Here is a 13830-nt window from a genome sequence, read left to right as displayed (position 1 = left end):
TTCATGGAAACAAATTCCTGGTCTGGGGTTGAGAGCCACGTGGCAAGAGAATCGTCTCTGTTCTAGACGACACAGGTGCTGACGTGTCGAAATATGAGAGTGTCGTCTCCTAATAGGATGACACTCACCAGATCGCGCCACGTGTCATGGGAGGAACTAGTGTCGTCTTATTTGGGACGATTTTAGTAGTGCTCACCGCAGAGCCGATTTTACTGCGACCAGTAGATAAAAATTTTGATACATTCTTTTATCCAAGATAGAAACCCTATAAATATGACCATGGAGCTCGGGAAAAAATTACATTGGCTTGGGAAGAGATAGGAAGTGTGTAGCAGGGATAGAAATCACAATCATAGCTCAATCAGGTTAGTTTTTAAGCATTACAAATATATAATTTATTTTTAATGGTTATTAAGAATTTTTACTTTGCATAATAATATTTAAAATATTTATTTAATGGCTATTAAGTGTTAAAGTTGTAATTTAATTTTTTTGTGTTATTTAAAAATTAAATATGTAAATATTTGTAATTAAAAATGAACTTATAAATATAATTTATTATATTATAAATTAATTTTGAAATGAGCTTTGCTTATTTTTAATGCAGGATGAATGAAATTGTTGTTATATTATATTCAAATGGTAGAATATATGAAGGAAATGAGGGTATAATTTTTGAAGGGGAGAAAAAGATGATTAAGATAGAACGTGGGATCACATTTGAGATGTTTAAAAGGAAGATCCAGACAAAACTGAAACTGTCTAGTTGTCACGTAATTTCTAGATTAATTGCACGAATTTTAGTTGGAACAAATGGTCGATATCATACAGCTCTAGATGTATGTGACGATGAAGATATAGATTGCATGATAAGTGCTTGTCAACAACAACATCATAGGAATGTAGTTGGGATATATGTGGATGTTGCGGTTGGTGAAACATCTTCTGTTGTGGCACGTCCGTTAGAAGTGAATTTATCACTCTCACATATTCATGGAAGTGATGATGATGATTATGCCACAAGAGAAGGTAATATGAATTTATTTAATTTAAATTTTTAAAATTGATGCTGCAATATTAATTAATAATATAAGTTTACAATGTACAATTTACAGATGAAGATGATGAATATGAAGATGAAGAAGATATTTCATTAAATAATTTGTCAGATACTGAGACAGATGATGATTGTGATTCAATGATCAATATGGAAGGTATTGTAAGAGTTAGTTCAACACAACAACAACAACAACAAGGAGGTATGATTTTAGATAGTGATGCCAATTATATATTTTCATTACTTATATTTGTAGTAATGTATAAATTGTTAATTAGGGTATAAGTTTGACGAATGAATTGTTGTAATACAGAAGCAACATTGCCCTTTTGGAATATAAGTCCACATTACAGTTATATTAATTGGGAACACCCTGATCAAGAATTAGATTTTGTTGGTATGAATGACGCGCAATCATGGAAGGAAGGAGATGCATTATATGTTGGACAACTATTTGACACTAAAGAAGATGTAAGAATGGCTGTAAAACATTATGCCATGAGGAAACATCAAACTTTTTTTGTGGTGGAATCAAAAGCAACAACATATGTTGTGAAGTGTGTCAATCACAATAGTGGATGTCCTTAGAGAGTTCGAGCATCCTTGCCAAAAAATGCAGACAAGTGGAAAATTATAAAGTGGGGTGGTGCCCATACATGCGTAAATGTTTCAATCTCTCAAGACCACCAAAAGTTGGATTCCAAATTTATTTGCTCATGCATTCTTGGTATGTCTAATCTTGTATTAAATTTTATTATTTTGAAATAGAAAAAACTAACTAATTTTCACCTTATTACATCCCAACAAATTTAAAAACTCTGTCATTATATGCGATGCAGGTATGGTGAAAGAAGAACCATCAGTCCCGATTTCGTTAATTCAAGAGAGAATTAGTGGTCAATTTGGATATTCAATTTCGTACAAGAAGGCATGGAAAGCAAAACAAAAAGCAATAGTTACTGTCTTTGGTGATTGGGACGAATCTTATGCTGCATTGCCAAGATGGCTAGAGTACATGCAATTACATGCTCCTGGATCTGTATACAAAATTGAAACAAATGATTGTGTTGAAGGTCACACCGTGGATAATAGATATCGAGTTTTTCATCGGTTGTATTGGTCGTTCAAGCAATGTCATGAAGCTTTCAACTTTTGTAAGCCTATAATACAGGTAGATGGAACATTTTTGTACGGTAAGTACCGACAAACTTTGCTAATTGCTACGACTCAAGATGGTAACAATTGTGTGCTTCCCATTGCATTTGCCATTGTCGAAGGAGAAACGTTATCTGCATGGGAATGGTTTTTAGCCATGATTCGTATACATGTGACAAATAAGGCAGGGCTATGTTTGATCTCAGATCGACATCAAAGTATAAAAGGTGCAGTCTCTAACCCACATCTAGGTTGGCAACCTCCAAATGCTTATCATGTTTATTGCATTCGTCACATTGCCAGCAATTTCAATCGACGATTCAAAAATACCATGTTGAAGAAAAAACTAATTCAATTAGGTACATATTCTGCCCATTTGATTCATTTAAGTTTTAATAGATTTTGAATTTTTAACCTGTACATTATACCTTTTTCTGTTAAACGCAGGATATACACCATCAAAACAGATTTTTGAATCTAAACTTAATACGTTTCGATCACAATCACCTGAAATTCAGACTTGGATAGATAATATATCAAAGGAAAAGTGGAGCTTGGCTTATGATGATGAAGGACGTCGTTATGGACACATGACTACTACTTTGTCTGAGTCTGTAAATAAAGTTTTGAAAGGGGCAAGAAACCTTCCTATTACTGCCTTGGTCAAAGCTACGTATGCCCGATTGGTAGAATATTTTGTGAAGCGTGGTGAAACTGCAATGCATGAGGTTAACAATGGAGGAAGATACTGTCAGAAATTAATGGAAGCTATAGAAAAAAATCAACAAGAAGCATCTTCACATCAAGTTCGGCGGTATGACATACAAAGAACAAGGTTTGAGGTTGAGGAAGCTTTTAATCCAGTGACACAAAGGGGTGGTCATAAGTGGACAGTCATATTATCAACACGTTATTGTGAATGCGGGAAATTTAAGGCTCTCCGATATCCATGCTCACATGTCATAGCTGTTTGTGCTCATATAAGTATAGACTTTTGGCAATTTGTGGATCCTGTTTATACTTTACATAATGTTGTGAATGCATATTCATCTCAGTGGTGGCCTCTTGGAAATGAAAATAATATTTTACAAAATACTGAGTGGAAGTTAGTGCCAGATGTAGAAAGAGTACGAGGTAAAGGAAGACCAAAGGCTACTAGAATTAGGAATGAAATGGATTGGGTCGAGTCACAACCACGACAAAGATGTAGGTTGTGTAGACAGCCTGGTCATAATCAACGTCAATGTCCTCAACCGAATGATCGTAATCATCACCATGTGTAAGAAATTGTTGCATTTCACTTCAAATTGTTGTTGTTAATGTTATTAAAGTGTACTGTGATATTATGTTGTTATTGTGACCATCTGTATTAACGTATATTTTTATTAATGTTAATGAGAGTGTAACGCATATTTCCTTATTAATGTGATTAACAACACTGTTTTAGGTAATAAGTCAAGTAATATAGTATAGTAATATATCATGTGGTAGAATATTAATAAAAAGTGCAACATACTCATAAGATGGTAAATACATAAATAACAAGACATCAATCTGAATCCAAGGATTGGTCCGCATGCCCTGCCTCATGAGGTGTGAGTATGCACTGTCGACGACGATCTCGTGCTTCACGATGAGGGTTCCGATGCACTTCTTGGACCTCCGCATCAGCAGCAATTATAAAATCTGCATTAAGATCAATGCCATGCTCCTCACGTGGTTGGACTGATGATGTTTCCCACCCCTGGTCACTCTGATGAGAGTGTACAGCTGGTGCATCAGGCGTAAAGAATGATGGCTCATATGGAGGAGGTGTCATGTAGAGACTACCGTCGGGGACATAGTATTGACCACTACTAAATGGTGATACAGTAGGCTGTGAAGTGTACTATGATGCGTGAAAATAGGATGTCTGAGTAGCCTGGAAGGGTTGAAGGGAAACTGTGGTGGGACATAATATATGCCATCTCTGCGTTCTGGCAAAGGGGGAAGTGACCACTCTGTCGCCTACAATTTGTCCCACGAGAAACATTTAAGCACACAAGACATACTCATAAGATGGTAAAAAGAAATATAATAGTGTATTACCTTAACTTCTATTCGACGACGCTGTAAACCTTTTCCTTCCTTACGGTCTGCAGGTTGACCAATGTCAATGTCTGGATCAGCTGGATTTCCACTCTGAATAGGAGGGTCAAACGAAGAAGCAGGCTCTAAGATGCGTTCCTGCTCATTCTATAGTGAGAGCATGGTCTCACACAAGTCGTTCATCTCCTCAAATGAAAATGAGTCTTTACCATCATTACACAAGTAATATGCTCTTTCATGAGCATCTCCCTGCAATAAGACAATATAAATCTTCATCAAATGTGAAATCAAATTTTATTCAAATAGTGTGCAATTCTGTTAATATTACTTACAAGTAATACAAATACAGCTGCATCCCTGGTCATCCATCTTCTGGTGTGAGTAATGTACCACCGCATATAGTCAGAGTTAGAACTTAACAACCCAATTTGAGGATCATTAGTCATTACCCAGGCTTCTCGCATGTCCCATAGCTCCACTATGCCTCTAAACTTGGTTGACCAATTCTCACCAGTCTTTCCTCTCAAAGTAATGTCGTGTAGCTGGTCAGGTTGGTATGGAGCACGAGGAATATGTTGAACCATCCCAAATTGCCGCATTACACGGTCAGGTTGGTGCCACTCACAAATTTGAAAACATATAAGTGGCACAACTGACCTCCAAATATTCGCTCCTTCAATGCAGATGGCAGGCAAAGAATTCATCAACTCCATACTATACGGTTGCCATACAAACTGCATTTTCAAAGTCCCTCAAATGAATAACAAAGTTGTAAATATTAATAAGTCAAGTAAAATGTTTTGTTCCATGTATATTAACAAAATACCTCATCACGTTTCATATGATCAAACTTATATCTGTAGTAAGCGAGATCTCTTTTCCCCCTCCCATAACTTTGACTCACTAACCACCTGCAAGACATACATATAAATCAGAATCAGCGTTACAGAGTATGAACTGTATACATATATGACAAAATACAATCATTCAGAACATACCGTGCACCGTAAGGAAGCTCTAGTCGTGTGTGGACAGGATTATTAGACTGTAAAAATGGAAACCTATCCCATGCCCACATCATAAGTAATGGGGTTAATCCTCCAATACCAGAACGCTCAATATTGGTCGACATGCATAATTCTCGGTATAGGAATGCCAATGCTGCAGCTCCCCAACTATACTGTGCTGTGATAGTAAAATCCTCTAGCAATGGAAGGTACCTAACTGGGACTCTGCTAGAGGAATGATCAGCCAACATGAACCCACCTATCAGCCTCAGAATATAAGCTCTAGCAAATCGAGTAAGCTGAAGTTCATTATGATTATGCATTGCAACATGTGTAAAGTGTTGGTCCAACCAACTCAACTTCAAACTACTCCCCATAAATGCATCAGCAGGTGGTCTAATACCAAGCAAATCTTCCACAATTTGTGTCTTATCACCTCCTACAGCTGCAATCACTGCCTTTCCATCTATACGAAGTCCTGTCTGAATAGCAATGTCCTGAAGAGTTATAGTACACTCTCCAGGAGGCATGTGGAAGGTATGTGTCTCTGGCCTCCATCTTTCAACCAAGGCTGTAATAAGATGTCGATCAATAGGAAAGCATGCCAACTGAGCTACTCCAGCAAATCCAGCTAAGGTTAGATGAGGAAGTATCTCCACTGGAACCCCTTCCAAGCCAGCCGGTATGAAGTGACTCCTTCTCACCTTTAAAACTGGGTGCTCACGTCCATCCCAAATATGTTCTGATACGTGAACAGACTGATACTTCAATAATGAACCATCCTCCGGGCCAGGATTTAAAACTCTACTTTGCGATGAAGATGATGCCATCTGAAATAAAATTTGTCAACTTCAACTGAAATTATGTACATTAAAATGAATAGATTAAATAAACATAAACGTATAAGTTTATCATCTTATTTTTCATTACTACCTAATTTTTATTACAATTATTTAGCTATAACAATAACAAAATTTCAAATTAACATAAAAAAATCTTTCATTTAATTATTATATTAAATAAATTTTAACAATTTAAAAACTTTTAAATATTAATTTATAATTATAATAAATAGCTATAAATGTAATTACATGTACTCAATTAATTCTGATTAACAATGTTTTATTTACTTTAAATTTAAAAAACTAATTATTATTCTTACTACATCTAATATTTTTTTGTCACAAATTCTTTATTATATCTTAATTTATCATCAAAACATAAAAATTTATTATTTCTTTAGGGTCATATAAAATTTTGCCCATTCTACTGCATTTCATATACTTTTTTCTCATTACTATGTTTTTTATTTCTTTTTTTGAACTGTATATCTTAATATCAAATTTTCTTTCCTCTTCATTTAACAATTAATTACTATAACAATTTATCTTAATATCTTATAATTAAAATATATTATTGACTTACTAAAATTTAATTTTAATACATTCTTTAACTAACAAATTATAAATTTAATATTATATTATACAATTTTTAATACCATTTATTTAAAATTTTAAATCATAAACTTTCAAGTAGATATGTAATGTTTTAAATATATTTGATGATATATTTATTATATTATTTATTGCTATTTTTTAATAAACTTATTTTTTAATATATATTTATAATATAACTGTATATGTTATTTTTATCAATAGTTTTAATAAAAATATTGTGTTTACACATATTCAAAAACTAATATTATTTTTTTACTACTAACATTATTTTTTGTGTCAACAAATTTTTTTATATAGCAATCTACCATGTAAAGAACAAAATTCTTAATTAATTTCTCTTACATTTATTATTTAATATTTTTACTGCATGTGAATATATATTTTTTCATTATCATGTTTTTTATTTTTTTTAACTATATTTATTTATATATATTTTTCTTTCCTCTTAATTTATCTATTTATTATAATCAAAATTTTTCTTGTTATTTAATAATTAAACACATATTATGGATTACTATAATTTATATTTAATACATTTTTAAACAACTAATTATAAAACAATAACAATTATATTATTCAATTTTTCATAGCACTATCTAAAATTTTAGCTAACAAAATACAGAAATTAGTTTTTTAAATATTTTAAAACAAAAAAATATTTGTGCACCTGTGTTAGACTGAACACAATATATATTTTCTTCTTCAGCAACTCCACTGACCGCCACCGACCGCCACTCACTCACCCAGAAAATGCCCTGCACCATAATCTCAATGTAAAATGCAACCAATCTCATATTTAAAAACTAAACTATATTTGATTTATTATTTCCTTTACCTTCTACTAATTTTTTCTTCCAATTTCTGAAAGCTCAGACCCAAAAATGTAGGGAATGCTATGATTTTTTTCCCAGGACCCTTTCTCCCTTTCTGCAACTGAAACGAAACGACGGAGAAGAAGGAGGAGGAAGAAGGAGCCGCGCCCAAACGGTCAAACTGCACCGCCACGTGGGCCAATCACAATTGTGTCGTCCCTGACGCAGGCGACACTAAAGTCGCCTCTGGAGCAGCCGACACTGAAGACGGCTCTGGAGTAGCCGACACTGAAGTCGCCTATCGACCAGCCTACACTCCTACGATTTACACACGTGTCTCCTTTTCTTCCCCATCCGTTGATTATTTTTGAATCATTTTAACTTTTCTTTTTCATTTAATTAGTGTCGTCCAGAAGAGGGACGACTCTCTTGCCACGTCAATTTCCCAGCCCCAGACCGGGAATTTGTTCTCATGAAACCATATTTAGATAATTTTTTTTTAAATTAATGCTAAAAGGGCAAAAAACACTCTGTGGGCCCCACCACCTACCCAGATTTTCGACAAATTTAAGATAATAACCGTTTTTTCTTTTCTGGTTATGATCCCAAGTGCTTTAACCCCATTACTTAACATCTCTTTTAGTTACTTAATCCTTTTTTCTAGCTTTTCTAATCTACTCATTTTAAGTAATTCAAAGTAATAAATGTTATTTATATATATATATTAAGAGGCTGGTTCTATTTTGTTTAATTTTATGTGTTTAGATTTTTTATTTTTAACACATTTACTTTCAAAATAAAATAATAAAATATTAACAATACTAAATTTTTCAATTTAAAAATATTATTTCTTAAAATATACCTTTAAGTGCACAAAAAAAATAAAAAAGAGAGTAGGAGTATAAACTTTAGAGGTTTATGCAATAATACATTGTATTAGCATTTTGTGTATTAAAAGTATATATCAATATTTTTTCTACTAAAATTATTTGTTGATGTAATATATTATATTGTTAGTATAAACTAGTATGGTTTTTAGAAACAAATTTTTTTTGTGTTAAAAAATTATATTAATAATGACTAATCTAATATTAAATTATTAGCAAATATATATTTTCGTATAATTTTACCTTTTTGGGATCATTTTTGCAATTAATCTCAGAAATTTTGACAGAACTTGTCTCACATCACATGCAAACTTAGCTATATAATGATTTATAAGCATTCGATGCCCCACATGATCTTTGAGAAAGAGATCGACTCAAAAGCCAATCTTTAAAGAACTTATGCTATACTTTCTCAAGCATATGAAAGCCTCATCACCCGGATCATAGAAAATCGTCAAGTTTAATAGCTTTTTTTTTAAAAAAATAATTAAATTTAAAAATGTAATTTTTAGGAAGAAAATGAAAATAAATTTTGTTTATTAGTTTAATTTTCAAATTTGTTTTTAACATGAGAAAAAAAAACTAAAACACTTTAAAGCCATTCTTTTTTTTAGTTTTATAAATAAAAAATGAAAAATTATTTTTAAAAATAAGTTTTAAGAATATATATTAACAAATAAGTTTTTTTTTTATTCTTCATATTTCCCTATCCTTAATGGGTTTCCATGGAATATTCTTGCAAGCTCTTGGACTACTTTAAATCAATATTAACAAGATTTATTTTTTCAAAATTTTTCTTGCATACCTCTCCAAACTAGAGACTACTGAACGGTGGAAAATATTTATTGATTTCAAAGATTATACAGCGTATGCTAATTAATATATTTTTTTTTATGTGAATAGGCCCAGTTTTAAATCTCAAAATTCTTAAAAAAATTTGAATTAATTGAGAAAGCAATTTAAAACAATAAAATCCAAATGATAAAATATAAAAATAAAAAAGGGAAGAAGAGTGCTGGAAAAAACCAAGGTTCGGATTTTCTGAAAAACATTATGTAATTACTTAAATTCTTGTTGTGTGAATATTTTAAGAAAAAAATATTATTTTATATAAAAATATATATTTAAAAAACTATCACAATAAATATTTTGGAGCGGGAATAGACTCACCCATAAAATAAATAAAAAAATAAACTGAATTATTAAAATCAAGCTTCTTAAAAAGTTGATGTGGATAAATTAATTTGTTTTGATTAAGTTTTTATCTCTCAAAATTTCTCAATTTTCTCACTTGGTTTTTCAGTTTTTTTTCAAATGCAAAAATGTTCCTTTAGGCTTAATTTTTCTTAAATATCACGAGTTTTGCACTTAGTTTTTCATTTTGGGAGGATTAAATAAAAAAATTCATGATATTTATAAAAATCAAATGAAAAACTTAAGATATTTAGAGAAATAAACCTGTAAAATTTATAATATTTAAAAAACTCATAAAAAATCACAAAAGGACTATTTAATAAAAAAAATAGTATTAAAGATTTATTCAAAATATTAAAATGAGAGATAAATAGGAAAATTTTCAAATTATTAAAAACTAAAAACTAAAAACTGAATTAAATCAATTAATTTTATCTTATAAACAAAATTTGAATTTTTTTTTTAATTTGTCATGTTTTTCTTCTTCTCCTGCATGTATACGTGTTGAAGAGTTTAGCTAAATTGGGGCTTTATCAAGACATCTTTTGATAAAAATTTCAGAAAATAACGATGTAATTTAGAAGTATTTGTTCATACAAAAAAAGTAAAGACGTTACCAAAGCCATTCTCTTTGAGCTCAACTCATTGCTGTGATCGATGGTATGCTTTCTCAACCTTTTTTTTTATATATAATTTTATAATAAATAGAAGTAATGAGGGTTTAGTATGTTTGTGTCCTTGTGGGCATGCATTCAATTTCCTTGTATCTCTTATGTTGCTGAAGAAAAAATCATGTTGAGAAAATGGATAGCAAATAATGAATAGTCACATGCAATTTATTGTGCCTAGCTAGCTAGTTTAATCATAGGAAGCACATGGAGTTAAATGGTTAAGTTCCATATGCTTTTGTGCATTTGAGTTGTATGCTCAATCCAAGTGTTCAAACCAGAGATTTTTATTTAAAATTGAGTTTATATTTATATAATTTATGTTTAAAAACTTTTTTATTTAAAAGTGAATTTCTAGTAAAAATTAATATGATTTTTTTGTTCAATATAAAATTTATATTTTAACATGATAATTAAAATATGTGTAGAAATAAGATTTGTCAAACATGTTAACACAAAATTTAAAACATATTCACATCTTTAAACCTAAGTTTAGAAGCTTTCAACACTCATCCAAACCAGCACTTAATGTACTAATAATGTCAATACTCATCCAAACATGGACTTAATGTACTAATAATGTCAATTAGTATGCTAAAAATATTGGGCAATAAATAAATAAGTAAAAAAAAAAATGCTTTGGTACTAAACAAGATGATTTAGGTGGTTTGAGGATGTGTATTGTTTGATTAATGTGTTCTAATTTGATTCTCCTATATCATTAAAATGTCTCAGTTCCAAGCCCTTGAAGGTGGATTATATGCTTTTAGGATACTTAGTTAGAGTTAGTAGCATGATGATAAAAATCATGTTCCCCACACATAGCCTTGGCCACTTTTTACATACGCATATTAATTTTGGTTGTGTTCCCATTAGATTCAGTGAATTCTTTGATGGCATTGTGTTGTCTCATGATGACAACTCTTTGGTTACTTACTCGCTTTGTTGTTTCAATTATTTTACTTGTTGGGCATCTCAGCTTCAGCTTCAAGTTTTTTCTCAGTTTCTTTTCTGATTAAGTTTAGCTTTGAGCAAACTTTTAAGTACATGCAAGAAAAGAAAATTAAGACATAAAATTAATAAAAAATAAATTTATAGGCCTTTCATTTGAGCTACTTCTAACTAATGTTGTTGGTGTAAATTATCTCTTATTGTTGTTGCTTACAAAAGGGATCAAAAGTAGCTAAACTTACACAAGAGTCCAATCATGTCTTTGTGCATGGCTTTATTTTCAAATGTTATTATAACTAAAAGACATTAGGGATTTTAGTGCACGAAACTAAACTTTGTCTCACCATGATGCTTACTTTTGCAAAACATAGACAAATCTTGTAAGAAGCATTTGACAGGGGTTGGAACATGATACACTTTCTAGTGAGAAGTTCAAGAGTAAACTTTAAGATGATTTTTTTTAAATGATTTAAATAATTATTATTTTATTTAAATTTTATATTTTAACACATTTTCAGATGTAAAATTAGTTATTAAATTATTGTGCTCAAATTTATTTATTATTTCTTTGCTTCTCAATAATAAAGTCAGTCTATTTAATTTTTTAAAACATTATTCATCTTAAGTAATTTTTGATTAATTTTAATTTTTAAAAAATTATTCATCTTGAAATTACAGGAGTTATAGATATTGATAATATTTCATAAGCATTATCGTGTAATAAGTATTTGACATTTGTGATAATTATTACGATGTTAGTTCTAATAATAAAATAATAGTAATATGTATATTAATTAAAAGTAATATAATAAGAAAATTCAACCAATACTTTTAAAAAAATAAATAGTTATTTATTAAAATAAAAAACATGTCATAATAAGAATTTTTTAAAATAATATTTATTTTTAAGGTTATTTATGTAATAACTAATTTTTTTTAACACGTTTTGGAGGCCTCAAGTCAATGCTTTACTGACCTAATATTATATTGCATTTATTTATATATTTTTATTCTTTCTTATATCACATTTACGTTTAAAAATGTAGGGGCAACATAGATGTCTTCCCCTTGAATGTGCACAGAGACTTCACATTTTCTCATTTATACTGTTGTTTGTAGGATTAATTAACATTTTCACATGTTATAATCCTTTTCATTTATTATATGGTTTATTAGGGAAAAAAAAGGCTAAACTTTTTATTTAATCTCTAAAATTATAAGTGTAAAATATTTAATATTATCAATTAATTTTGTTCTTGGAGCCAAAGCAATATTAATAAAAACAAACAATGAAAAGATAAGAGAAAAAAAAAATGTATACTAAGAAATGTTGATGTTGGAAAAATAAGGAAAAAATATGTATTGTTAAGACATAATCAATTCCATATAGAAAAATAATGTTATTTTTTACCATATTTATATTTATATTTGTCACTTAATATGATGACATATTAATGTTATGTTATTATACATGACTCTAAAGACGAAAGTGATTAACAAATAAAAATGTCAAAAACTATCAAAAATGTTTTAAAATCTCAAAAATTAAAATTTTTAATAGTAACTAAATGGGAAGTTTACTTTAAAAGGAAAATAGATACATCTTGTAAGCTTTATATAATATTATAAGATGTATATTTTTCTTGAATTAATGAAAAAAAATTTATTTTTTAATAAACTATAATTTTGGTGCCTATTATTTTTATAATTTAGAAAAATTATCTTAAAACTAAATAAAATGTCATTTTTCTAGAAAATAAAATGTCATTTTAGTATTCAACATATGTAATTGTTAATTATTTTATTTTTTATTGTTTCTAGAATTTATTGAAATAGCCCTTAAATTAAGCAAAATATTATTTTAATCTTCAACACATAAAATCATCAATTAATTGATATGTTATATTAATCATCAATCATTTTAGTTCATCTTATTACTTAGACATTAGTTATTCTAAGTAACAAGATGAACTAAAATGACTTAAACATTTGTTACTTAAACATTAATTATTCTAACAAATAAACTGACTTGACATGTTAAATATTAATTAACATGACATATGATATTTAATAATATGAGAGAGTGATATGATTTAAAGTTTATTTTTTTTAAAAAAAATTATCATTTTAGTTTCTAGTCTAGCCGAAACTTAATATGCAAGTCAGTTTACTATTAGAGTAACTAAAATTTAGGTGATGACATTGAATAAAATGACTCTCAATTACATACATTAAAGATTGAAACGACTATTTACTTAGTTTAAAGACTATTTGAATGAGTTTTAAAATAATTAAAAACTAAAATGATATTTTAATTATTTAAAGACTATTTTAACAAATTTAATTTATTTCTTTTTTCTTTTTATATGATACCATACGAATTTTTAAAGAATATTAGTTTGTTAATTGCTTAATTAAGAAAAAATAATTAAATAATGGTCTATTTATTATTAACTTAAAGTGAACCAAGTTTATAATACATTAAAGATTTAATATAATAATAATAAATTCATTACATATATATATATGCTTGTACATCAAAATTTAAAATTTT

Source organism: Abrus precatorius, unplaced genomic scaffold, assembly GCF_003935025.1.
Source record: "Abrus precatorius isolate BTA unplaced genomic scaffold, Abrus_2018 Scaffold9, whole genome shotgun sequence".
In the NCBI taxonomy this organism is placed as follows: domain Eukaryota; kingdom Viridiplantae; phylum Streptophyta; class Magnoliopsida; order Fabales; family Fabaceae; genus Abrus; species Abrus precatorius.
The sequence above is the reverse complement of the archived record's forward strand: the minus strand, read 5'-3'. Positions refer to the sequence as shown.